Source organism: Malaclemys terrapin, chromosome 1 (assembly GCF_027887155.1).
Source record: "Malaclemys terrapin pileata isolate rMalTer1 chromosome 1, rMalTer1.hap1, whole genome shotgun sequence".
Classification (NCBI taxonomy): Eukaryota; Metazoa; Chordata; order Testudines; family Emydidae; genus Malaclemys; species Malaclemys terrapin.
The window spans coordinates 228,846,036-228,872,661 of record NC_071505.1 but is presented as its reverse complement, the minus strand read 5'-3'; the positions used below and the strand labels follow the sequence as shown (position 1 = coordinate 228,872,661).

Here is a 26,626-nt window from a genome sequence, read left to right as displayed (position 1 = left end):
TGGTCACCCTAGATCAGGGGTGGGCAAACTTTTTGGCCCGAGGGCCACATCTGAGTGGGAAAATTGCATTCAGCGCCATGAATGTAGGGCTGGGACAGGAGGTTGGGGTGTGGGAGGGAGTTTGGGGTATGGGAGGGGGTGCGGTGTGCAGGAAGGGGCTTGGAGCAAGGGATTAGGATGCAGGAGGGGTGCAGGAGGGGGCTCAGGGCAGAGGGTTAGGGTGCAGGAGGGGGTGTGGAGTGCAGGAGGGGGTTCAGGGCAGGGGGTTGGGGTGCAGGAGGGGTGTGGCAGGGGGCTCAAGGCAGGAGGTTGAGGTGCAGGGTGCAGGAGGGGTTCGGGATGCGGGCTCTGGCCCGATGCTGCTCTGGGGTGGCAACATCACCCAGGAAGGGTAAGGCAGGTTCCTTGTGCTACTTCCCTGTGCTACTCCTGGAAGTGGCCGGTAGTGGCTCCTGGCGGGGGGAGGGGGAAGGGGGAGCAGGCGACTCTGCTGCGCGCTGCCCTTGCCTGCGGGTACCTCCCCTGATGCTCCCATTGGCCGCGGTTCCCCGTTCCTGGCCAATGGGAGCTGTGGGGGGCGGTGCCTGCAGGCGAGGGCAGCGCAAGGAGCCCTCTGCCCCTGCCCCCAGGGGCCGTAGGGGTGTGGTGCTGGCCGCTTCTGGGAGCGGCACGGGGCCAGGACAGGCAGGGCGCATGCTTTAGCCCCTCTGTGCCATGGGGCTGGCAATCCCATGGGCCCAATTGAAAGCCCTGATGGGTCGGATCTGGCCCACGGGCCATAGTTTGCCCTCCCCTGCCCTAGATCCAGCTAAGGATAATTAAGAAATCAGCTCTTGGCCTTCTGCAATATTTATGGGCTATGCTTCAGCACTAAGGAATTTTTACTTCCTAAGTTATAAGACCCTGAAAATGGGGATTTATTAAGAAGTTCTGGCAGATTTTAAGTATGTTAAATGAGGTCTTCTCTGTAAACTTACTGGACATCTTTTACATGAGGTTGATAGATGAGACACTTTTTCCTGTTCTTGATTAAGGATCAGCCATAGAAAGAGGGAAAGAAGTTTGAAGATTCAGAAAAGGAACTGAAGATGATTCTGCTTTCTAGAAGAAAATAAGCTAAGGCTGAAGAGAGAATAGGACTAGGTGTAAGAGTGGAATCAGAAAAATATGTTAAAATGATATTCAGTGTTAGTCTTCTCTGCAGACCCTTGGAATTTTCACCTAAATGCCACTCCACATGCATAAACGTGGCAGAATTGGGCCCATGATTTACAGCAGCATCTATAATCAACCTGTTGTAAATAGCTTGTAACGAATATATACTGTGCCATGTATTACTTGAAATGCTTCACCAGTACTGACAATACAGATCTATGTAAATTCCTAAGCAAAGCTGTCACACCCACCTGAAGAATTAATCCAGAAAGAAGAATACTGGAATCTTTCTTGTTGAAACCAAAGTCAATTCAATGTCCCACTAAGCTGTAACATTTATTCTTGGAGTGCTTTGGTGGCATTCTTTGGTGTCCTGGGACAGTTTTTTCCAGTGGCTGATATGATGTTTCAATATAATAGTCTGCTGCTGGTTTTGCATTATTCCACTCTTTTTAGTGAAACAATAATTTATTTCTTTTGTTTCAGGATAAGAAGAAATATGGGCCAATATTGAAAAACTTCAGAAACGGTTGGTTATGGCCATGCTATGAATTATTTTCATAATTTGCTGAGTTCTTGTGTAAGAGATTGAGCTTGAAGACCAAAGTTGCAACACTTCTATTCAAAACCTTCATCGCAACATTGGCCACATTTTTAATTGACAAAGGGAAATGCTGACAAGTTCACGTGAAGAAATACACCCATTATAAACGTAAAAAATATGCAAGAAGACTTCCGGGGCATAGCATTAGTCACTTCCCCTATTAGCAGAGAGTTAGTTTACGCTGACTGTTGTGAACTGTATAAAAAGATACTCTTAATAAAGGGAAAAAAAATTACTTACCATACTAACAGATCATTCCCTGCATTGGACCCATGCTTTAGGGGCCTGATCCTTTATCAGTGAAGCCAGTGGGAGTGTTGCCATTGATGTCAATGGGACAAGATTAGAGTTTAGGTGACATGCACACCCTCAGCACATGAGCTTGGAATTTTCTTGCTAGCGATGTCAAATGGGACGATATGCACCCTCTAGTTATCTCTCTGTGCCCTATTCTGAAAATATATATGGGGACAAAGCCCCAGTGGCCACCCAGTTCCTTCCACTAATCTAATGTAAAAATTCAAAAACATTTGGGAAGGCAGTCGCTGCCTAGCAGCAGATTTATTATCCTTACTTCTTTGCATATTGCCTTCATAGACCCACACTCCTAGGGTCACATTCACCAGCATGTGACGGCAGTCTCTGAAACCAAAGGAGGTAGGCTCCAGGAGTCTGAATTGAACAATCATTGCTGGATTGCTCTCCTGAACTGAGTGACTGTTCAAGAAGCTAAATCCAGGGAGTAATGCTGCATGATGAAGTATGGAGAGAACTCTAGCTTGCACCCTGCACATATTGCTGTGATGGAAACATTTCTGAGACAGGCAGTAAAGGTTGCTTTGTATCTTGTGGAATGTGCTCCAGTGATGGTATTGAAATCTCCAATCACGCCTAGCAAGAGAGTCTAAGGGCTTGTCTTCAATACCCGCCTGGATCGGCGGGTAGAAATCAATCTCTCGGGGATCGAATTATCGCATCTCGTCGGGACGCAACAATCGATCCCCGAATCGACGCGCGTACTCCACCAGCCCAGGTAGGATTAAGCGCTGTCGATTTGCCGCCGTCCTCACAGCGGGGTAAGTCGGCTCGGATACGTCGAATTCAGCTATGCTATTTGCGTAGCTGAATTTGCGTATCTTAAATCGATTCCCCTCCCCCCCCAAGTGTAGACCTAGCCTAATTCATCTGGATAAGCTCTGGATGGAAATTGACTGTCCCCCTAATATTATCCCCATGTGCAATGAACAACCTAGATGAATTAGAAAACATCTTAATTCTGTTTAGATAGCAACTAAGTGCCTTTTTCACATCTAAATGATGTAGGCTAGTCTGTCTAGAAGTGAATAGCTCTTGGGAGACAGCAGGGGAAACATTGGTAAGTGGATTGGTTGGTTTAGATGTAAACCAGAGATCACCTTTAATAAGAATCTGGGGTAAATGTGACACTCTGCATGCATCCGACGAAGTGGGTATTCACCCACAAAAGCTTATGCTCCAATACATCTGTTAGTCTATAAGGTGCCACAGGACTCTTTGTCGCTTTTTACAGATTCAGACTAACACGGCTACCCCTCTGATGCTCTGCACCCCATATTCACCATAGTGGTATTATTATAATGTAATTATGATGCACTTTGTACAGAATGTGTCATCTGAGGTGTCATTGGAAAAGTTATGATTTCCTGGATACGATTATCCTATTTGTGTGCATGTATCATATTTGTATCTGGAGTTATGAATACTGACTATGCATCTGTATTTGTGGTTGCATCTGGGTGACACTCACTAGGCAAGATGCTTCCAGCCTAGACAGCTGATTGTGAAGGGCCTATTCAAGGTAAAGGGCCATTAAGGGAAACGATAGGCCTTAGGAGAAGTTAATCCCCCACCATGTGAGCCTTCCTGGGAATTCTTCAGGCAGACTATGGATAATGGCTGCTATGACTCAGCAAGGCATGCCAGGGCATGTGACCAGACCACCTGACACTGAACTCCATTTTGGTACCTGTATTTTTCCACAAACTGGGCTGCGAACTTAGCTTGGAACAAAGGGTTCCTGCCATTTGGAGAAACTATATTATGTGGGGAGTGACATCATCTCTTGGCCTCACTCCCCACACAAGAGAAAACCTGGAAACTCCTGAGGATCAAAGACTGAACTGGGGGAAGTGCTGGTCCCAGGCCAAAGGGATTTCTAGCCTGTGTATGGAAGCTTGGTGAACTGCTTATATCATCAGTCAGGGTGAGATATTGCTAATTCAGATTCTATCCACCTAGCATATTAGGCTTAGTTTGTGGTTTTGTTTATTTGCTAGGTAATCTGGTTTGATCTATTTGCTATCACTTATAATCACTTAAAATCTATTTTTCTGTAGTTTATAAACTCATTTTATGTTTATCTTAACCATTGTGTTTTTGAGTGAAGGTTTGAGAAAATCTCAGCTTGATTAACACAGGCTTGTTGCATAGCTTCCCCACACTGAGAGGGGAGCGAATTAATTAATGAGCTTGCACCATACAGATCCCTGTGCAGTACAAGATGGTATAACAATTCTGGGCTTATATTCCAGTAGGGGTGCAATGCTGGGGAGCTGGAAAACTGGCTGGTACTTGCATAGTTGATCCTTGAGTGGCTTAGGTAAAGTACTCAGGTAACTCAGTTGGGTGTGTGGTGCTACCTGTTGTCATGTTGGGTGATAACAGGGCATGGAGAGCCTAGCTGTAAATCACCATCAGAGCAGTGTGGGAGAGGCCAACCCAGCTAACCCAGCAGAATTGTTAGGTGGCACAGTGGTTCCAGCAGCTCCCAGACTGCATCGCAGGGGATACAATCCATCACAGTGAGAATCATCTTATTGCTATGTGTAGCGGGGTGGTCACTTGTTCCAGCCCTGAAGGGGTTAAAACAGCCCTGGGAAAGGGCTGCCCCAGGGAGCCACCAGCAAGGCTGATTGGGAGAAGCAGCCACAGGTGAGGCCATGCCCCAATCAGGCCATAGCTGGCCCTATAAAAGGCTGTGGGCCAGGAACTCAAGCAGTCTATCTTTAGCTGTGGAGAGAGATAGGCCTGGCTGCTTGGGAGATCAGCAGGGTACCTAGAATGGAGCAGGGTTGGGGAAAGGCCAGAGGAACTGGGAAGCTCCAGGCTGGAAAACCCCCAGGCTGCAGGCCTTAGTAAAGGCCAGGAAGGGTACTGGGTTGCAGAGGTGCAGCCCAGGGTATGCAAAGGCAGCAGGTCCAAACCCCCCTTGCTGATGATCAGTGGTATAGACTGCAGTCTGTCCCAGTGAGTGGGGGCTAGATGGTGACTGGCAGTAGCTACTGAGGCGAGGTGGAGGTAGAGGGTTGGGAGTTCCCCTGGGTGGGGAGACCCAGAGTGTGGGGGTACTGCCAGGGGGCAGCACCCAAGGTAAAGGGGTCTGGGAGGGACACGGGGGGGCCAGCGGCAGGTGAGACAGTGGCCTGCAGAGGGCGTTCTGGGCTGGAAGAGCTAATTCCCAGGATGACCAGCAGGAGGCACCATGCCGGTGAGTTGTCGCCGTACTACACTATGGAACAATATAACATTTCTGAGCTGATGTGATCAGCACTAGGAATGCAGCCTTCAATGAGAGATGGTGGAAAAAGCATTCAGAAAACAGTTCAGGTAGTGATTCTATCAAGTTGACATATTTAAGGAAGGCTTCTGAGCAGGGAAAAATGTGAATTAAGCCTTTTCAATATCTCATTTCTGTAGGATGAGAGAACACAGAGTCCCGCCTGGTGAGTGAGAGGTCAAAATAACAGCCAGGTGCACTTGTATAGGGATGAGGGAAAGACTGAAATTTTTGAGCTCACTGACTTATAGACTCATAGACTTTAAAGCCAGAAGGGACCATCATGATCATCTAGTCTGACCTTCTGCACATTGCACTTCTGTAATAAACTCCTAACCTTTGGCTGAGTTACTGAAGTCCTTAAATCATGATTTAAAGATTTCAACAGAATCCACCATTTACACTAGTTTAAATCTTCAAGTGACCCGTGCCTCATGCTGCAGAGGAAGGTGAAAACCCCCAGCATCTCTGTCCGTCTGACCTGGGGAGCAATTCATCCTGACCCCAAATATGGCTATCCAGGTGAACCCTGAGCATGTGGGCAAGACCCACCAGCCAGACACCTGGGAAGGAATTATCTGTAGTAAGTCAGAGCCCTCCCCATCTAGTGTCCCATCACTAATTGTTGGACATATTTGCTGCTAGCAGTTGCAGATTGGCTCCATGCCATTGTACGCAGTCTCATCATACCATCTCCTCTGTAAAGTTATCAAGATCAGTCTTGAAGCCAGTTAGATTTTTTCCCCCCACTGCTTCCCTTGGATGGCTGTTTCAGAACTTCTCTCCTCTGATGGTTAGAAACCTTCACCTAATTTCAAACAAACTTGTTGATGGCCAGTTTATATCCATTTGTTCTTGTGTTAACATTGGTGCTTAACTTAAATAACTCCTCTCCTTCCCTGGTACTTATCCCTCTGATGTATTTATAGAGAGCAATCCTATCTCCCCTCAGCCTTCATTTGGTTGGGCTAAACAAGCCAAGCTCTTTGAGTCTCTTCTCATAAGACAGGTTTTCCGTTCCTCTGATCATCTAGTAGCCCTTCTTTACCCTTGTTCCAGTTTGAATTCATCTTTCTTAAACACAGGAGACCGGAGTTACACACAGCATTCCAGATCAGGTCTCACCAGTGCCTTGTATAATGGTACTAACACTTCTCTATCTCTACTGGTAATACCTCACCTGATGCATCCTAGGATTGCATTAGCCTTTTTTCACAGCCACATCACATTGGCGGTTCATAATCATCCTGGGATCAACCAATACACACAGGTCTTTCTCCTGCTCTGTAGCTTCCAACTGATAAATCCCCAGGTTATGGTAAAAAAAAAATGTTCTTAGTCCCTAAATTCATGACCTTGCACTTTACACTATTCAATTTCATCCCATTTCCATTACTCCAGTTTACAAGGTCATCCAGATCTTCCTGTATGATATTCTGGTCCTCCTCCGTATTGGCAATACCTCCCAACTTTATGTCAGCTACAAATGTTATTAGCACATTCCCACTTTTTGTGCCAAGGTCAGTAATAAAAATGTTAATTAAGGTTGGTCCCAACACCAATCCCTGAGGAACTCCACTAGTAACCTCCCTCCAGCCTGACAGTTCACATTTCAGTATGATCCTTTGTAGTCTCCTCTTTAACCAGTTTCTTATCCACCTTTCAATCCTTTTATTAATCTCCATCTTCTCCAGTTTAACTAATAATTTCCCATGTGGAACTCTATCAAATGGCTTACTGAAATCCAGGTAAATTAGATCTACTTTGTTTCCTTTGTCTAAAACATCAGTTAAGAAAGATATCAAGTTGGTCTGTAAAACTATGTTGTATTTTATCCCAATTACCGTTTACCTCTATGTCTTTAACTACTTTCTCTTTCAAAATTTGTTCCAAGATCTTGCATACAATTGAGGTCAAACTAACAGGCCTGTAGTTTCTTGGCAATTCTCCAGTCATAGGGTAGGACCTCTGAATTTATGGATTCATTAAAAATCCTTGCTATTGGACTTGCAATTTGCCAGTTCCTTTAATATTCTTGGATAGAGATTATCTGGACCCCTCAGTTTGGTCCCATTAAGATGTTGAGTTTGACTTCCATCTCGGTTGTGGTAATTTCTACTTCCAGATCCTCATTTCCATTAGCCACCCTTTCACTACCACTAAGATCTTCATTAGCCTTATTAAAAACTGAGGCAAATTATTCATGTAGGTGTTGGGCAATACCTAGATTATCTTTAATCTCCCCCATCCTCAGTGGTCCCACTTCTTTTTTCCTTGTTTTCTTTTTATTTATATGGCTATAGAACATTTTACTATGGGTTTTAATTTCCTTTGCAATGTCCAACTCTGCTTGAATTTTGGCAGTTCTCACTCCCCCCCCCCCCCTACATTTTCTTCCCTTCAAGAAGTAGCTTTCCTTCCTGATCCATCCCATCTTCTATTCCTTGTAGTCTTCCTGCTTTTACTTAATAACCCCTTTGAGATGCTTGCTCATCCAGTTTGGTCTGCAACTCTTCCCTACAATCCCCCCCACCCTTGCTTGGGATGCAGGCTTCAGGTAGCTTCTGCAACTTTGATTTAAAGTATTTCCAAGGCTCCTCCACATTCAGATCCTTGAGTTCTTCAGTCCAGTGCGCTTCCCTAACTAATTCTTTTAATTTTTTTAAGTCTGCCCTTTTGAAATCAAGGACCCTTACAAAGGATGAATATAGGCAAACAACACAGGAATGCAGGGGCAAGATTAGAAAGGCAAAGGCACAAAATGAGCTCAAATTAGCTACAGGAATAAAGGGAAACAAGAAGACTTTTTATCAATACATTAGAAGCAAGAGGAAGACCAAAGACAGGGTAGGCCCACTGCTTAGTGAAGAGGGAGAAACAGTAACAGGAAAGTTGGAAATGGCAGAGATGCTTAATGACTTCTTTGTTTCGGTCTTCACCAAGAAGTCTGAAGGAATGCCTAACATAGTGAATGTTAATGGAAAGGGGGTAGGTTTAGTAGATAAAATAAAAAAAGAACAAGTTAAAAATCACTTAGAAAAGTTAAATGCCTGCAAGTCACCGGGGCCTGATGAAATGCATCCTAGAATACTCAAGGAGCTAATAGAGGAGGTATCTGAGCCTCTAGCTATTATCTTTGGAAAATCATGGGAGACAGGAGAGATTCCAGAAGACTGGAAAAGGGCAAATATAGTGCCCATCTAAAAAGGGAAATAAAAACAACCCAGGAAACTACAGACCAGTTAGTTTAACTTCTGTGCCAGGGAAGATAATGGAGCAAGTAATTAAGGAAATCATCTGCAAACACTTGGAAGGTGGTAAGGTGACAGGGAACAGCCAGCATGGATTTGTAAAGAATAAATCATGTCAAACCAATCTGATAGCTTTCTTTGATAGGATAACGAGTCTTGTGGATAAGGGAGAAGCTGTGGATGTGGTATACCTAGACTTTAGTAAGGCATTTGATATGCTCTTGCATAATATTCTTATCAATAAACTAGGCAAATACAATTTAGATGGGGCTACTATAAGGTGGGTGCATAACTGGCTGGATAACCGTACTCAGAGAGTTATTAATGGTTCCCAATCCTGCTGGAAAGGCATAACGAGTGGGGTTCTGCAGAGGTCTTTTTTGGGACCGGCTCTGTTCAATATCTTCATTAACGACTTAGATATTGGCATAGAAAGTATGCTTATTAAGTTTGTGGATGATACCAAACTGGGAGGGATTGCAACTGCTTTGGAGGACAGGGTCATAATTCAAAATGATCTGGACAAATTAGAGAAATGGTCTGAGTTAAACAGGATGAAGTTTAACAAAGACAAATGCAAAGTGCTCCACTTAGGAAGAAAAAATCAGTTTCACACATACAGAAGGGAAGAGACTGTCTAGGAAGGAGTACGGCAGAAAGGAATCTAGGGGTTATAGTGGACCACAAGCTAAATATGAGTCAACAGTGTGATGCTGTTGCAAAAAAAGCAAACATGATTCTGGGATGTATTAACAGGTGTGTTGTGAGCAAGACACAAGAAGTCATTCTTCTGCTCTACTCTGCTCTGGTTAGGCCTCAGCTGGAGTATTGTGTACAGTTCTGGGCACCGCATTTCAAGAAAGATGTGGAGAAATTGGAAAGGGTCCAGAGAAGAGCAACAAGAATGATTTAAAGGTCTTGAGAACATGACCTATGAAGGAAGGCTGAAAGAATTGGGTTTGTTTAGTTTGGAAAAGAGAAGACTGAGAGGGGACATGATAGCAGTTTTCAGGTATCTAAAAGGGTGTCATAAGGAGGAGGGAGAAAACTTGTTCACCTTAGCCTCTAAGGATAGAACAAGAAGCAATGGGCTTAAACTGCATCAAGGGAGGTCTAGGTTGGACGTTAGGAAAAAGTTCCTAACTGTCAGCGTGGTTAAACACTGGAATAAATTGCCTAGGGAGGTTGTGGAATCTCCATCTCTGGAGATATTTAAGAGTAGGTTAGATAAATGTCTATCAGGGATGGTCTAGACAGTATTTGGTCCTGCCATGCGGGCAGGGGACTGAATTCGATGACCTCTCGAGGTCCCTTCCAGTCCTAGAATCTATGAACCCTAGCTGCGGACCGATTTTTGTTAATCCTTCCATTTAGTTTAAATTGAATTAGCTCATGATCACTCGAACCAAGGTTGTCCCCTACAACCAATTCTTCTGTGAGGTCCTCGCAGCACTAAATCTAAAATGACATCACCTCTTGTTTGTTTGGTGACTCTTTAGTGAAGTAAGCTGCCAGCTATCACATCCAGGAAAACGTGGGCCCTACCATTATTAGTAGCATATATTCTCCATTAAAGTATCTCGTAATCACAGAATTCTCAGTAATATTTATTTCATTAAAAATGTTAAAGAGGTCTCTATTCATATCCACATCAGATCCTGGGAGTGTGTAACATAGCCCTAGCGCTATCCCAGGGGAGCCTCTGGGAGCTTTCTTCCCCAAAGTGATTATGCCCCAAACAGACTGTCTTATCCATTCCATCACTTCTAATTTCTTTACAGTCTATCTCATTCATAATATTCAATGCTACTTCACCATCTTTATCTTTATTTCTGTCTCTCCTGAACAGCACATTCCCTTCAATCCCTGTACTCCAGTCATGACTACAAGTCAACTATGTTTCTATTATCCCTATAATATCTGGTTTCACTTCCTGCACCATTAGTTCTAGTTCCTCCATTTTGTTACCCAGGCTCCTTGCATTGGTGTACAAACATCTTAGTTGTTTCTGCTTGTTTATGCCCAGATTCCTCACCCAATTAGGTACAGTCATTCTAGTGCCAGTATTGCCTACCCGTTAGTGTAATTGGTATTGGCACTATCTTTCTTCTTGATATCCATTCCCCTACTCTCTGCTGTTGCTTTCTCCATTACTGTATCCTCTCATTTAATATTCCTCCAGCTCAATATTAGCTGAAGTGGGTAGTCCAGAATAAAGGCAATGGAAAGATGGCAATGATCAGATGGAAAAGCATTTCCTTGTCATAGACATAACTGGTGGAAAGTTTTCTGAGGGAATATTTATACAGCAATAAAACCCACATAGCAGTAAGAAGAAGAACAGGAGTACTTGTGGCACCTTAGAGACTAACAAATTTATTAGAGCATAAGCTTTCGTGGACTACAGCCCACTTCTTCGGATGCATATATAGCTATATATGCATCCGAAGAAGTGGGCTGTAGTCCACGAAAGCTTATGCTCTAATAAATTTGTTAGTCTCTAAGGTGCCACAAGTACTCCTGTTCTTCTTTTTGCGGATACAGACTAACACGGCTGCTACTCTGAAACCCATAGCAGTGTGTCTCAGAACCTGGGTCAACTGACTCAGGCTTGCGGGGCTCACACTACCAGGCTAAAAACAGGCAGTATAGACGTTCCCGTTCAGACTGGATTCTGGGCTTTGACACCCACACCCTTTGCCTGGTTCAAACCTCACCACCAGGAAGCAATTAACCATTCAGAGGCTTCAAATGGCAGAGCAGATAAAAGTTCCAAGGGTACGAGCCTTGAGGCCCCTACCAAGGCACCAAAAAACAGACCTGTCTCAGCTGCTTACTGTGGGGACCACAGCCCAGCTACTGCTCATACATAGAGAACCAACATTTAAACAAGCAACCCACAGATGGATCAAATGCACCACTCACCAAGTCCAGCTATCTTCATGCACAGAGTCTGCAACAGTGCCCTCTGAAACTCCTGTTAGCTGATGCTCTTCACAATGGTAAAGCTATAAAGTTTCCTTAAAAGCTCCTATGTTCATAAATAAAATATCACATAGTGCAACTATCCCTCTGAAGTCTATCTTACCAGATTTCACAAGCTAAGCTGCTGTGGACCTCTGGGAAATGCGGAAGGACAGGGACCATCGGAAGAAAAATAGCATTCTACAGGAAATATTGTTGATTCACTTGGTAGTCCTCTTTCCTGAAAGTCTGTATTGAACCAATGTTCTTGCACAGTGTTAGGAAACTTTGCTGCTGGAGGGTGTGTCTTTTTGCTGCAACATGAAACTGATGTCCTGGCCATTTAGATCCACTGAACTGTTTGTGGTTATTATAGATTATATGAAAGAGAAGGAATATTTACCTTAGTGTCCTGGCCAAATTTCTAGTGGGAATTTTGCCTACCTAAAGCTCTCTTGCAGATTCAAAAATTTTAATTTCAGAAGTTCATCTACTCTGACTTCCTGCATAACACATTCATAGTTTCAGCTGGTTGTGGTATTACAGAATATATTATTATGATATTATCGTCTTCCTTTTCTGAATTGTTGTGCAGTGTTACAATGAGCTGTTAAACTGTTGTCATATTCCACTCCAGAAGTGGCTGCATTTCAGGATGTATGAATGTTTCCTGCATATTAGTTTATAAATTGCTTTAAAAAAAACCCCTCTGGGATAAAAAGTGCTACATAAGTATAATATTTTTTTTATTAACTGAAATAAAATGTAATATTTAGTACAAAAGAAAACACTTGCTGTGATCCATAACTGACTATATTCCACTAAATGAATAGAGTCATATAATTGAATCTATAGCCACAGAAGTCTGAAGTAATAGTATATAAAAATATTTTAAGTCAGTCTTTGTGTAAGAATGAAGATAATTACTCTATGATCTGTTTGACTTCCTAATAGTAGAACTTTTGAAAACATAAATTTTGCTAAAGAGTCTAACACAGTGACTGCTTGTACTTAATTCTAATGTTGTTGTTTTATGGGATGAAGTGTACTATATACTTCAGCCAGACAGTTCATAACTATATTCAGCTGCAAGTGGTAAGAAAAATATATTCATCCCAACAAGCAGAAAGCAGAAGTGGGTAACTAATGGACAATGTATTGAAGGTGGCAAAAAGCATAGTGTGTGAAGTGTGATACCCTTATTAGTAATAGCCCAAGGACACATAGCAGATTGTACTAACAAGCTGAACCCACAGATTTAAGAATGGATTAGGGACAGGGGGAGATCCGCGGCTGGTCTAAACCATCATAGTTCCATTTACTCCACAGAGTTACAACAACTTACACCCGCTGGGGATCTGCCTCACAGAGTGCAGCCAATAAAGTGAAATTTGCACGTACACAGGCCACACCCTTACTCCTACCAGTAGATCTTCCTGCATATCCATAATTTCCCATTGTACCTGCCATATTTACTGACATAGAATGTGCAATTAGATAAATATATCTAGCGGAATGTTAATAAAAGGCCTGATGAAAACAAATAAAACTTCTCATTGCCAAAAAGCAAAAGAGCCCATAGGAAATAAACTGTATTCCGCATGGCATATTCCTATCTACAGATGCCTACTTTAGAACTCTGGTTTCCGTTTGTTAGTAGAAACCATCTGTAGAGCTAGGTGAAAACCAATTTGCAACTCAAATTTCAGTTGTGGTGAAATCTATGTATTTTAGGATTTTGTACTGTTGCAGACCTCTTTAGTATCTGAGCACCTTCCATATAAAATAGACTGGCATGGTGAATTATTTAGTCAATCAGTTTTGTGTGTGTGTGTAAGAACTAAAGAATGAAGTGGGTGAACTGGAAATGGGGAAAAAAGTCTCACGGAAATCAGCTACTATACTAGAGAACTGGGGGGCAGCAAATGTTGTAGTCGGGTCTGGTTCTAGTCAATAACTTCATAAATGACTGGTATAGAGAGCAAACTTACAAAGTTTGCAGACAATAGCAAGCTGGGAGGGGTTGCAAACACTTTGGAGGACAGGATTAAAATTCAAAATGATCTTGACCAAATGGAGACATGGTCTGAAATAAACAGGATGAAATTCAATAAGGACAAATGCAAAGTTCTGCACTTAGGATAGAATAATCAATTGCACACATACAAAATGGGAAATGATTGCCTAGGAAGGAGCACTGCAGAAAAGGATCTGGGGGTTATAATGAACACTAAATATGAGTCAGCAATGTAATACTATTGCAAACAACATTCTGGGATGTATTAGCATGAGTGGTGTAAACAAAACCTAAGAAATAATTCTTCCACTCTACTCAGCACTAATAAGGCATCAACTGGAGTACTGTGTCCAGTTGTGGGCACCACACTTTAGGAAAGATGTGGACAAATTGGATAAAATCCAGAGGAGACCAACAAAAAGTGATTAAAGGTCTAGTAAACATGACTTATACGGAAAGATTGAAAAAACCTGTGTTTATTTAGTCTGGAAAAGAGAAGACTAAGCAAGGCATGATAATCTTCAATTATGTAACAGATTGTTATAAAGAGGAAAGTGATAAATTGTTCTCCTTATCCACTGACAACAGGACAAGAAACAGTGGACTTAATTATGGGAACTTTAGATTAGACATTAAGAAACATTTCCTAACTGTAAGGGTAGTTAAGCACTAGAACAAATTACCTAGGGAGGTTGTGGAATCTCCATAGTAAGGTTTTTAAGAACACGTTAGAGAAACACCTATCAGGGATGGTCTAGAGCAATGGTTTTCAACCTAGGGTCCGCAGGCCCCTGGGGGTCTGCAGACTATGACTAAGATTTACAAAGGGGTCCGCTCCTCCATTAGAAATTCTTTAGGGGCCCTCAAATGAAAAAAAGTTTGAAAACCACTGGTCTAGAGGATACTTAGTCCAGCATCAGTGCAGCGGGCTGGACTAGATGACCTATCAAGATTCCTTCCAGTCCTACATTTCTATGATTCTATTGTCTACAAGATAGTAGCCTTACTTCTTGGTAAACTGGGTGAAACAATAATTAAAGGTAGATGTAGATAAATGATAAAAACAAGCATAGGGGTTTTTTAATATAGTACATATTTAATTTATTGCCAAAAGACACCTTTAAGATCAAGAGCTTAGTAGGATTCAGAAAAAACATGTAGACATACAAATTAGTCTCTGCCCATTTATCTATCTATCTATCTAGCTATAGCTATGTATAGCTTGCATGCTCTGGTTCTTTGGAAAAGGAATAGTAAAAAAAAAGGACTGGACAGAAACTGACTGAAATTAGTTTCTGCCCCAACCCCACCTCCTGGGGAAGGAAGTGAGTTACTGACTCAACAGGCACCAGCTGGTACAGTGTGTCTGGTGCACCTGCTATCTGAGGCAGTGACGAGAGAGGGGTGAAATTACTCAATTTTATCACTGACTTAATGTAAGGAGTCCAATGCTGCCCAATTCTATGAAAATGTTAATGCATATTGTGCTGCTCTGCAACTATAGCTATATAGATAGTTGCAAAATTTAAATAAAACAAATCCTCATATTTCAGGCAGAAGCTAATCAATAGCTAATGGGGGTTAGGAAGAAATATGCTGGCAGATGTTCCCATGATTGTCCACTACAGGGCTTATTGCACCTTTCTCTGAAGAATACCACCACTATTATTGTGATGGGGTATATCAAATCCTCTGAGACCCCTTGCTGGAGGCCTTCTGGCCCTGCCACACCCCGCCCCAGAAAAGGGCAGTGGCGAGGGTCCTCCAAGCTGCCTAGAGTGGCTGTGTGGGACACAGCCAATCAGGGTCCAGCAGGTCTTTATAAGAGCTGCAGCAGGGCCAGAGTAAGTTGTAGTTCCTTGCTGGAGCTGGGGGAGCATGGATGTTGTGTGGCAGGCAGGCAGAGCTGCAGAATCTCCGAAAGGGCGGTGCTGCTAGAAGTCGGGGAGGGTGAGAAGGTGTCCTGAGTTGGTTGCTGGGACTCCATTAGGACAAGGCCCTGAGGTAAGGGTGAAGATGGTACAGGGCCTTGGGGAAGCAGACCAGGGAATTAGAGAAGCTGTGTGACATATAAAAAAGGACCACAGTGGATGGCTGTTTTCTACAGGGTCCCTAGGTTAGGACCTGGAGTAGGGGTGGGCCTGGATCCCCCTTGCCTCTCTTTTCCCCCCTCTCCCCCTATAAGTCACTGGGAGAAGTGGCCTGGACATTGAGGCACCTCAGAGAGGGAACTGAACTGTGGCGGCCCAGCTGGAGAGCTGTGACCAGAAAGGGCTCAAGGAGACATTGTCTCCAGGGAGGGAGCCCTGGGGCAGTGCTCTATTCTGGAGCAGGGACAAACAGAGAGAGAGAATGCAGGCCCAGGCACTTGGCCAAGGGCAGGCATTTGTGAGAGGTGAGTGTGCCCCTGTTACAGACAGGATAATGGACTAGAACAGCACTCGTCTGATCTGACATGGCAGTTCCTACATCCCTAGTCATGCTCTATTGCCTAGTTCTACTGGCTGCTCTTGGACTTTGGGAAAGGAAGAGAAAAGAGATAACAGGCCTAATTCTAATCTCAGACCTACGTAAATCAGACCAAAACTTCAATGGGAGTTAAGGGATTTTGTACCTTGCTTTATCAAGCCCCTTGCATGCTCTGGTTCTTTGGAAAAGGAATAGTCTTTGGAAAAGTAATGTAAGGAGTCCAAGGCTGCCCAATTCTATGAAAATGTTAATGCATATTGTGCTGCTCTGCAACTAATTCCACATCCTGTATAAAAGAGGACAAAATATCTCATTTCCCCCTTCCCATCTACCAGTCATGGTGGCTTCCAGTACTAAGCCATGTGACCTGTCAGGGTTCTGAGCAGGGGCTGAGAGTTGTAAGAAGACCTCTCTCTATGCAAGACTCCTAGTGGCTGGGCCACATGTCACAAATATCACACAAAATGCAGAATTATCTGTGCTACACATGTGTTCAAGTATTAACACAACCTTCACACCTGCTGTTTATAACTCATGTCCTATATAAAAAGGAATAAAAATCACATGAGAAAATTCTACTGTTTGCCATGTAATTGCTTGAAGTCAGCTTTACCGTTCTCAGACTGAATATGATCATGTGATGGGACATTCCAGGGTGTAATTCAAGCCAGTGAGGAGTTGTGTCAACACTAGCCATGCACCCCGAGGTTCCTCACAATGCTTTGCTGCTGTAGCTCCCAACCTGGGATTCTCCCAAACAGCATGCAGGTCATGCCCTGAGTGTCTGTGGGTATAGCCACAGCCCTGGTCCAACAGCTTTGACCCCAGCAGCCTGTCAGCAAACACCAGCCATACTATGGCTTCTAGAAGTCTTGGTTATTACTTGCAGGGTGACCCCAACACACTCCAGTCCTGGATTTCCCCCCCAAAATGTGTGTTCTGTATTGTCCAGCCCTCTCCTGAACAGTCCAGATATATTAGGCCCATTGCTCCTCTCAGGGGTTCAACATACAACAGTCTGCTACTTTAAATGGAATTAGCCAAACAATTCCTAATCCATTTGGATTAGTTTTAATTAAAGAATAAAACAAGTTTATTTACTTACAAAGAGAGAGATGTTAAGTGGTTACAAGTATGAGGCATTAAAGTAAAAAATGGTTACAAAAATAAATAAAAATAAATCACTTTCTAAACTTAACAAGATAGACTTGGTTTAACGTGAAGTTCTTTCGACAGGTTTCCAGTAATATTACTGACCAGGTTTTTTCCCATCAGGATTTGCTCCCAAAGTCCATAGGCTGTTTCTTTTTCTTCTTAGGTGAAAAAGGGAGAGATGGATAGGGACAGATAACGTGGGCTGGTTTTGCCCCTCACTTTTATAGTCCAGTCCCCCTTGGAGCTGCATTTTCCTGAAGGTTACCCCTCAGAGGAGGGGTGGGCAAACTTTTTGGCCCGAGGGCCACATCGGGGTTCCAAAACTGTATGGAGGGCTGGGTAGGGAAGGCTGTGCCTCCCCAAACAGCCTGGCCCCTGCCCCTCCCACTTCCCGCCCCCTGACTGCCTCCCTCAGAACCACTAACCCATCCAACCCCCCTCCTTGTCCATTGACCATCCCCTCCTGGGACCCCCCACCCCTAACTGCCCCGCCGGGATCCCACCCCCTATCCAACGCCCTCTGCTCCTTGTCTCCTGACTGCCCGGACACCTATCCACATCCTTGCCCCTTGACAGGCCCCCCGGGACTCCCATGCCTATCCAACCCCACTGTTCCCTGACCGCCCTCCCCCAGAACCTCTGCCCCATCCAACCGCCCTCTGCTCCCTGTCTCCTGACTGCCATCTGGGACCCTCTGCCCCTTATCTAACTCCCCCCCCCTGGTCCCCGCCCCCTTACCATGCCGCTTTTCCGGAGCCAACCATGCCACCACACTGCCAGGCAGGAGCTTGCAGCCCCGCCGCCCATAGCGCTGGCAGCACAGCGAGCTGAGGCTGTGGGGAAGGGGGGACAGCAGGGGAGGGGCTGGGAGCTAGCCTGCCTGGCTGGGAGCTCAAGGGCTGTGCAGGATGGTCCCGCGGGCCGGATGTGGCCTGTGGGCTGTAGTTTGCCCATCTCTGTCTCAGAGCAATGTTTATTCAAAAAGTAAACGTGGTGACATGGTGTCTAGTGGTGAAGAGTTGCATGATGAAGTTTGCTGATTTTCCTTGTCTTCTATTTCCCCCCTCTCACTGTCTGAAGACACTGTTTACAACTTATCTGTAAACTGATGTAAACACACTCCTGTTGTGTAAGGCCTGCTTGACAAGTCCTCCCTAATAGGGGCTACATGGGTTCGAACATGCGCTACCAATGTCATTTAAAGGAATTCATAACTTTATATATAATGTTACTACATACATTCTACCATACACTACTGACCAGTAAGTTATTAGTTTTCAAATGATACTTCAGAAGACATATTTTGTACAAAGATTATTACAATAGTGTATAGGGTGTGAATACAGAGGTACATTCTGTCACAGTGATATATTATTATTAGTTAAGCACTGTAAACTGATGGAGTCCACTAGGTTCCAGCAAATCTGGCTACACACACTTCGTACAAATTCCAGAGTTATCCAGTCCCTGGGCATTGTCTTTATTTCTAAGTAACTCATATTAAGTATAGCGTAAACCTAAGGGCTTAGGTGATAAGGGTATGGAATAGTTTCCATATGAGGAGAGATTAAAAAGACTGGGACTTTTCAGTTTGGAAAAGAGACAACTAAGTAGGGACATGATAGTGGTCTATAAAATCATGAATGGTGTAGAGAAAGTGAATAAGAAAGTGTTATTTACTCCTTCACATAACACAAGAACCAGGGGTCACTCAATGATTTACTGGGCAGCAGATTTAAAACAAACATGAGGAAGTTCTTCTTCACACAACACACAGTCAACCTATGGAACTTGTTGCCAGGGGAAGTTGTGAAGGCCAAAAGTATAACTGGAATAAAAAAAAAATAGGTAAGTTCATGGAGGATAGGTCCATCAATTGCTATTAGCTAAGCTGGTCAGGAATGCAACCCCATGCCTTGGGTATCCCTAAGCCTGTGACTGCCAGAGGCTGGGAGTGGACAACAAGGGACGGCTCACCCAATAATTGCCTGTTCTGTTCATCCCCTCTGAATTACCTGGCAGCAGCCACTGTCGGAAGACAGGATACTGGCTAGATGAATCATTGGTCTGACCCAGTATAGCTGTTCTTATCTCCTCTATATTGATAGCAAAATGTAAGGCGCCATACCTGCCTCTGTGAATCCACAGGAACCAATCAGCCTCTCCGTGCAGGAGAAGCTTGCCAGTCTGTTACAAGTACCAATAGTATGCGTAATTGTACACAAAAGAAAACATGGTCCCTGTTCCGAGGAGCTTAGAGTCTAAATAGACATACAACACAGAATGCACTAGCACAGTGGTTCTCAAACTTTTTTTTTCATGGACCACTTGAAAATTGGTGAGGGTCTCAGCGGACCACTTAATGATCTTTCCAAATGTTATTTGTACCATTAGCTAACTATTGTAAAGCACTTTGGATAAAAGTGCTATAAAAAAAATTAACATTTTTTTGTTTTACAAATAAAAGCACACAACTCATATTTTAATATCAGTAGTCTTACCTATCTAATGCAATGGATGTGCCCTCTCTCCCCTGCCGCGGCAGCCCCTGAGCTGAGGCTGGGAAGGAGGGGGATCTTTCCCCCCACAACAGCCACAGAGCTGAGGCTGGGAAGGAGGGCCATCTCCAGCCGCAGCCCTGGAGCTGGGGAAAGTCGCCTCTTTCTCTGGCAGCCACAGCCCTGCACATCCCAAATTCCCCCCACCCCTTCTTCTCACCCCACTGCCCCCTCCCAGCTAACCCTATTCCCCCCAAAGCCACCACCTCACCTTGCATCTTCTCCAGGATCCAGGCATCTATTTAGTGGAGCCATGCCTGCGCAGCTCCACTAATTAGGTGGTGGGCCCTTCATTCTCTTGTGTGTGGCTGCCCAGGTGCACACCTTAGAGGGAACTATCCGCAGACCACCTGAATGGAGCTCGTGGACCACTGGTGGTCCACGGACCACAGTTTGGGAACCTCTGCACTAGGAGACACAAAAAACAGTGCTATCTGTCATGTTTTAGAGCTCACCAACACCAGTAAGGGGTTCTGTCATTGCCTGCCCTGTATCCTGCTCGGAACCTTGATCCCAGTAACCAGCCCACTAATATAAAGCTCTCACCCTGGCTTCTACCAACCTAGTTACCGCTGGCAGGGTGATCCCAACAGCCCTAATAGTACTGGGTCTCCCCAAATCCATCTACCCCAAGATCTTAACTGCCAGACGCTCAGAATTTTCTCTTCTGGTTCATCACCTCTGAAGGTATGAAACCTGCCCCCCAGTTATCAGTTCATTTTGGCATGCAGACTCCACACAGTTTGGGCACCAGAATCCTGCTTGGGATAAAAATAAACAAAAAGTGTATTTAATGGAGAAATCACAGATTCAAAGATGAAATAATAAGGAAAAGTGAACACAGACAAGTTACACAGAAAATACACAAAGACGCAACTTCAGTCTTCACACTTCTGCATTAGATAGATTCCTTTTTTAATACTAGTTACCTACTGCCTTTGAACAGTTTCCCAATGTACCCTACAGCCATTGAGGGGACCCAGGGTTCACAGATAGCCCCCTCCACCACCTTTGAGATTGTCCCTCGGTTCTGGATACCTGTGACGTTCCCCTAGTGTTATCTGGACTGGTGATCTGCTAGGTCACTCCAATCCTCGACTCTGGGAGCCAGCCTTACCCTGCTCTGCTGTGAGAACCCCCACTCCTCGTTTGTTCCCGCACAGCCTCTGGCATGTAAGCTGCTCCCAGCTACGTGAATGAGCACTTTTGGCCAGCCGCTGCTTGGATTGTGCAAGCAAATGATGCTAGCCAATAACTTCGGTCCCAGACACAACCCTAGGAACTTCCATCTTGCAGTGTCCAGTTATGCCTGCTGGTCGCTGCAAGCTTATATGAATTCATCATTTTAACAAAGAAATTGATATGCACCAGGCTTGTTATCCCAAGGAGAGTCTCTGACACGCTTCAGACCAAACACACTGCTTCAGGTAGAATAAACAAACAAATTTATTAACTACAAAAGATAGATTTTAAGTGATTATAAGTCAAAGCGCAACAAGTCAGATTTGGTCAAATGAAATAAAAGCAAAACATATTCTAAGATGATCTTAACACTTTCAATGCCCTTCCAAACTTAGATGCTTCTCACCACAGTTCTTTCTTCCTTCTTGGCTTTGCCCCCTCCCCCCCTTCAGAGTCAGGTGAGCATTACCTCATCGCAGTCCCAAACTTACCAAAGGAAGGGGGGTGACTCACTAGAGAGTCCAACAAATCATTTGTTGCTGCCTAGGCCAGTGTCCTTTGTTCCTGTAAGGTTGGGCTGGGTTTGTCCCATACATGCCCTGATGAGGTGTGAACTGCCCCTTTGTTCCTGGAGAGTTTTGCCTGGGCTTGTTTTAAGCCATGAGGACACATTTTCAGCCTCATAACTATATACATGAAATTACAACCTATAACATTACTATAACAACAATGCTCAGTGCATCATGAGCCTTCTGAAGACGCACAACATGACAAACTTTGCATTGGATACCACACAATCGTATTATAAGGATGAACATGGGGATGTAGGGTGTTCCCCTGAGATACAGAGTGTCACAATACCCTTCACTTCAAACCACTTCTCTTTTAAGGGTTTGCAGTTCTCTTTTTGTTTCTCTCAGATTCATGGTGGGGGAAATTCCCTCTCAACTCAGTAGTTGGGATGACTCGTTGTCTTCCCACTAACTATAATGGGCCATCATTTTTCTTTTCCTGGGTCATACCATGGGCCATTAGTTGCATTCAGTTTTGTGTACCCATCTGGCTTGGGAGGAGCCCTCCCTGCTGTGAGGTATATTTGAAATTTAGTACAGGTCATAAGCATAGTATTCTATATACATGAATGCATAATTCATAACCACTGTCTGTATACATATCTCATAATGACTATCAAGTTCAGAACATTACAAGGTTTCATAAAAGACCTTACCTGTCATATTTTTTATACACAATAATATTGTATACAACCAGCTGATTCAATTGCTTACTCTTTGGAGTTCAGACCCCCTGTCCTCCCCTTGGGGCGAATGGACTCTGATTGTCACACTATCATGTTTTTTTCTTTTAAATTTCTGTCTGTTCAGATACAACTATGATAAAGTGTAATGTACTACAACATTATATGTTAAATTATATATGATGCTGGACAGAGATTGCTTATGCTTCATCAAAAGCTAAAACTGCAATACAGAACCAAAGAAACTGGATGGAAAAGACCCATTGGGTCATCTAGTCCTAAATGTTAAACTAAGATGGTTCTCTCCATATGACTTTTCAGAACTTAGACCCTTAAAATGGGACAAACTAATATACAGCCCTAACCATGATCGTGTACACCTGTCTGGCATAGTTACATTTCTCTTGGAACATTTTTGTGTTTGTGTGAGTGCTAATTGTGGATGGGACAATTTTGTTCTATATGTATGTTATCCATCTCTCTCTCTCTCTCTCTCTCTCTCTCTCTCTCTCACACACACACACACACACACACACACACACACACACAAAGTTGGAGAATATGAGCATCCCAAACTGTGCCAGAAAACATCTGTGTACCACCATGGTTATAGAGTAGTAAGGGCAGATCCCCACCAAACAACGTATTCAGATTGGGGTTCCATCCTTCTGTTCTCAGATCATTTTGTGATTTAATTGACCACTCACTATAATGATATCCCATTCTCATCACCATATCCTAATGCTATGAAATCAGATTGCTAATCAGTATAATGGTTTTTAAAATAAAGTAATAAAGATTTTTTTAGAGAGACAAGGTGGGCGAGGTAATAGCTTTCATTGGACCAACTTCTGTTGGTGAGAGAGACAAGCTTTGGAGCTTACAGAGAGCTTTTCCTCAACTCTAGGACCGACATGGCTACAACACTGCATACTACAAGTTTTTTTTGTCAACTGGTTCAGATCTTTCTTTAGAAATAACTGTCCAAATACTGTAGGAAGTTCTTCAGTGACATCAGTTTCAACATCAGTTTTAGAGTCAAAGAAAAAGTTAGATCCTTGTGCAAACAACGGACTAGCTACTGCAGGCTTTTATTAGTCTCCTAGTGGGCTTCCATAGTATTACATGATTTTTCTCTCTGTTTTGAACTGCAATACATTACAGAGAAAATTGAGTTCGTTTGCACTAAACATATATGTAGAACCTCAAGAAATTATTATTTTTTAAATAATTTTTCATTTTATTTTGTGGGAATTTCTTATTTTGTGTTATCCATTCAAAATGTTTTTATTACATTTACATTAATAAAATACTTCAAAAGACTGTATATAAATAAAAAGATTATAAACATCCCAGTTTACCCTAATTTATCTATACTGCCTCACTTTATTAAGCATTATTCTATGGAATTGAACGGTTTTATGAATTAAAAACAAGCATACAGCAGTACACTTCATTTTCTTTTTTCATGGTTTGTCCACTGTTGCTTACAAACAGCTCCTTAGATGTTCTCCACTGACACTTACCCATTACTGCAGCCCTCAAATAACCCCCGCTTCTCCATCCCCATTCAGTGACACAAACACCATAGGGCACCATGGATCTTTCCAACCCCTACTGTTTCCTTCTCCAGCCCTCCACCCTCACCACTACCTCTCCCTCTATATCCTCAGGGACCGCCCCCCCCCCGCTTATTTATTCCCCCTCTTCCACTGAGACTCACCCTCCAAGCCCCCATTAGCCCCAGAAACCCCTTCCCTCCTGCACTGTATTCCAACTCCCCCGCTAGCTTCCCTCCTCCCCCAAAGGGGTGAAAGGCCCTGGGAGGTTGTTGGATCCTGCCCAAAGGACGGGTGGTACCTTGCACTTACCTTGCAGTGGTGACTCCTGTCCCATAGGTTTGGGGCCATCTCCCTGCTCTAGGTGTGGCAATCTGGTGCTCAGGGTTGTAGTGCTGCTCAGGTTTGGCCCTGCCAACCCTCCATCATCATGACACAGGGGCAGGTGAGCCAAATTTGAGTGAGTGACACTGCAACCTCAGGTGCCAGGTCACAATGCTCAGACCAGACACCTAGATACAGCCCCTTGGGACAGGAGCCACAGGGACCACCACCACTGCAGGGTGAGTTTTTCATTTTTTGTCATTTTTATGTTCTTTTTTATTTTATTTCATGTTATTTAGCATTTGCAAAAAAACACTGGGCTTACTATTCAGCTTAGAGGAGCAAGACAAGAACAGCCATGTAATTGAAGTCACTAAATGGACAAGACACATTGTTATACAGCTGTTACTTATGTTTATTGTTGCTTGTTCTTCTGTCCTTCCCTTTCTGGTGTGTGTAATATTCTCACCTGGCTGCCATGTGCATTATTAAGGCTCCAAACCTGAAATTATCTCTACCAGGTGGATCACTGCATCCAAGTGGAACCCTGCTCACCATGCAAATTATATTGTAGAATCATGGCTTTAAAAATTATATACCTGTCTGAAAACATGATATCTACTATTGTATTATTGAATTCTGAAATCAATGGTGTGCCACATAAGCATAAGGGTCCACTCACCCGCTCCATGTTGCAGGATTGGGGCCCAAGTTGACTATGTCTGTTGTGTGGGAGGGGGCTCTGGGCTGAGCCTGGGGCAGGGAGTTGGGGCACAGGAGGTGTTTTGGGGTGCAGGCTCCAGCTAGGCGGCGGTTACCTTGGGCGGCTCCCGGTGTATCTGGCTCCTAGACTCATGGGCAGCCAGGTGGCTCGGTGTGCTGCTCTGCCTGCAGGCACTGCCCCTGCAGCTCTCATTGGCCAGGGTTCCCGGCCAATGGGAGCTGTGGAGCTGGCGCTCGGGGCGGAGGCAGTGCGCAGAGACCCCCTGGCAGTCCCCGCACCTAGGAGCTAGAGGGACATGCCGGCCGCTTCTGGGAGCTGTGCAGACCCAGGGCTTGTAGGGAGCCTGCCTTAGTCCCTTTACACTGCTGATTGAATTTTTAGGGGCCTAAAATCTCCCAGATTGGCTTCAATAGCCACTGGGAGATCGAGGCCCATTCTGGGAGATTCCTATCCAATCCGGGAGGGTTGGCAACCCTAGCAGCACCCCATGCTATGGGGGGTGAGGATCATGGTGCTTCTCCACTGCTGGAGGTTGGGAGTGGGGGCAGTACAGGAGACAGCACAGGCAATTCTTGCAATAATTTCTGTGATACGTAGAGGGGTTTGTCAAAGCCCTAGCACCTGGAGTCACGTTATCAGTGGTGGCACTCGGCATAAAGAGACTGAGCAATTAGCAAGGCCCCACAGAGATCAAGGAGACCTAGTGTTGCCAACTTTTTAATTGCACAAAACTGAAATCCTTGCCCCTCCCCAACCTGCCCCTTCTCTGAGTTCCAACCGCCCCTCCCTCTGTCACTCGCTCTCCCCCACCCTCACTCACTATTACCAGGCTGGGGCAGGGAATTGGGGTGTAGGAGGGAGTGAGGACTCGGGCTGGGGGTGCAGGCTTTGGGATGGGGCCATAAATGAGTGGTTGAGGGTGCAGGACAGGGTGCTGGGTCAGAGGATTGGGGTGGAGGAGGGGATACGGGGTGCAGGCTCTGGCTGGGTGGCGCTTATCTCAGGCAGCTTCCGGAAGCAGCCGGCATGTCTGGTTCCTAGGCTCAGGGGCAGCCAGGTAGCTGTGTGTGCTGCCCTAGGGTTACCATTCGTCCGGATTCCCCCGGACATGTCCGGCTTTTTTGAGTTAAAAATAGCATCCGGGGGGAATTTGTAAATGTCTGGATTTCCGCCCCCATGCAGAGCGTGCGCGGCTTACAGGGCAGCCGGCCGGATCGTGCCACTCACACGGGGCTCCAGCCGCCAGAGCCCCTCCTCCATTTCCCCCTCCTCTCCCCTGCAACTTGAGACCACTCCCCTCCTCTCTCTCCCTCCCTCCCCCCGCCCTGCATTCGCAGATCGCCGGCCGGCTGTTCGCCTCGGGCCTCCGGCAGTCTGGAGCTCCGACCCTGCTCCCCTCCCCCGCTGCCGAGCGCGCTGCTCTGCAGCACAGTAAGGGGGCCAGGGGGTCAGAGAAGCGGCAGGGAGGTTCTGGGGGGGGGAGGGTAGTCAAGAGACAGGGAGCAGGGTTGGATGGGTCAGGAGTTCGGGGGGGGCTGTCTGGGGGTTGGGGGTGTAAGATTTTGGGCAGAGTACAGGTGGGGGGTCTCAGGAGGGGGCAGTTAGAGAACAAGGAACAGGGAGGCTTAGGTAGGGGGTGGGGTTCTGGAGGGCAGTTAGGAGCAGGGGTCCCAGGAGGGGGCAGTCAGGGGACAGGGAGCAGAGGGGTTTAGATGGGTCAGGAGTTCTGGGGGGGGGGGCTGTCAGGGGGTGGGGGTGTGGATAAGGGTTGGGGCAGTCAGGGGACAGGTAGGGGGGTAGGGTCCTAGGGGGCC

The 26,626-nt window shown here is 45.0% G+C and overlaps 1 protein-coding gene across 2 annotated transcripts in view; it reads right to left on the bottom strand.

Annotated features, from left to right (window-relative positions):
• Positions 1-11,815, bottom strand: part of LOC128830652 (P2Y purinoceptor 8-like) — a 51,984-nt gene extending 40,169 nt beyond the window's left edge. The window contains exon 1 of one of the 2 annotated variants that reach the window (XM_054016518.1): positions 11,531-11,815. The gene's annotated coding sequence lies outside the window, so the exon portion shown is untranslated. The remainder of the gene's footprint in view (positions 1-11,530) is intronic. The other variant, XM_054016519.1, reaches the window with a different exon arrangement.
• Positions 11,816-26,626: the final 14,811 nt, after the last annotated feature.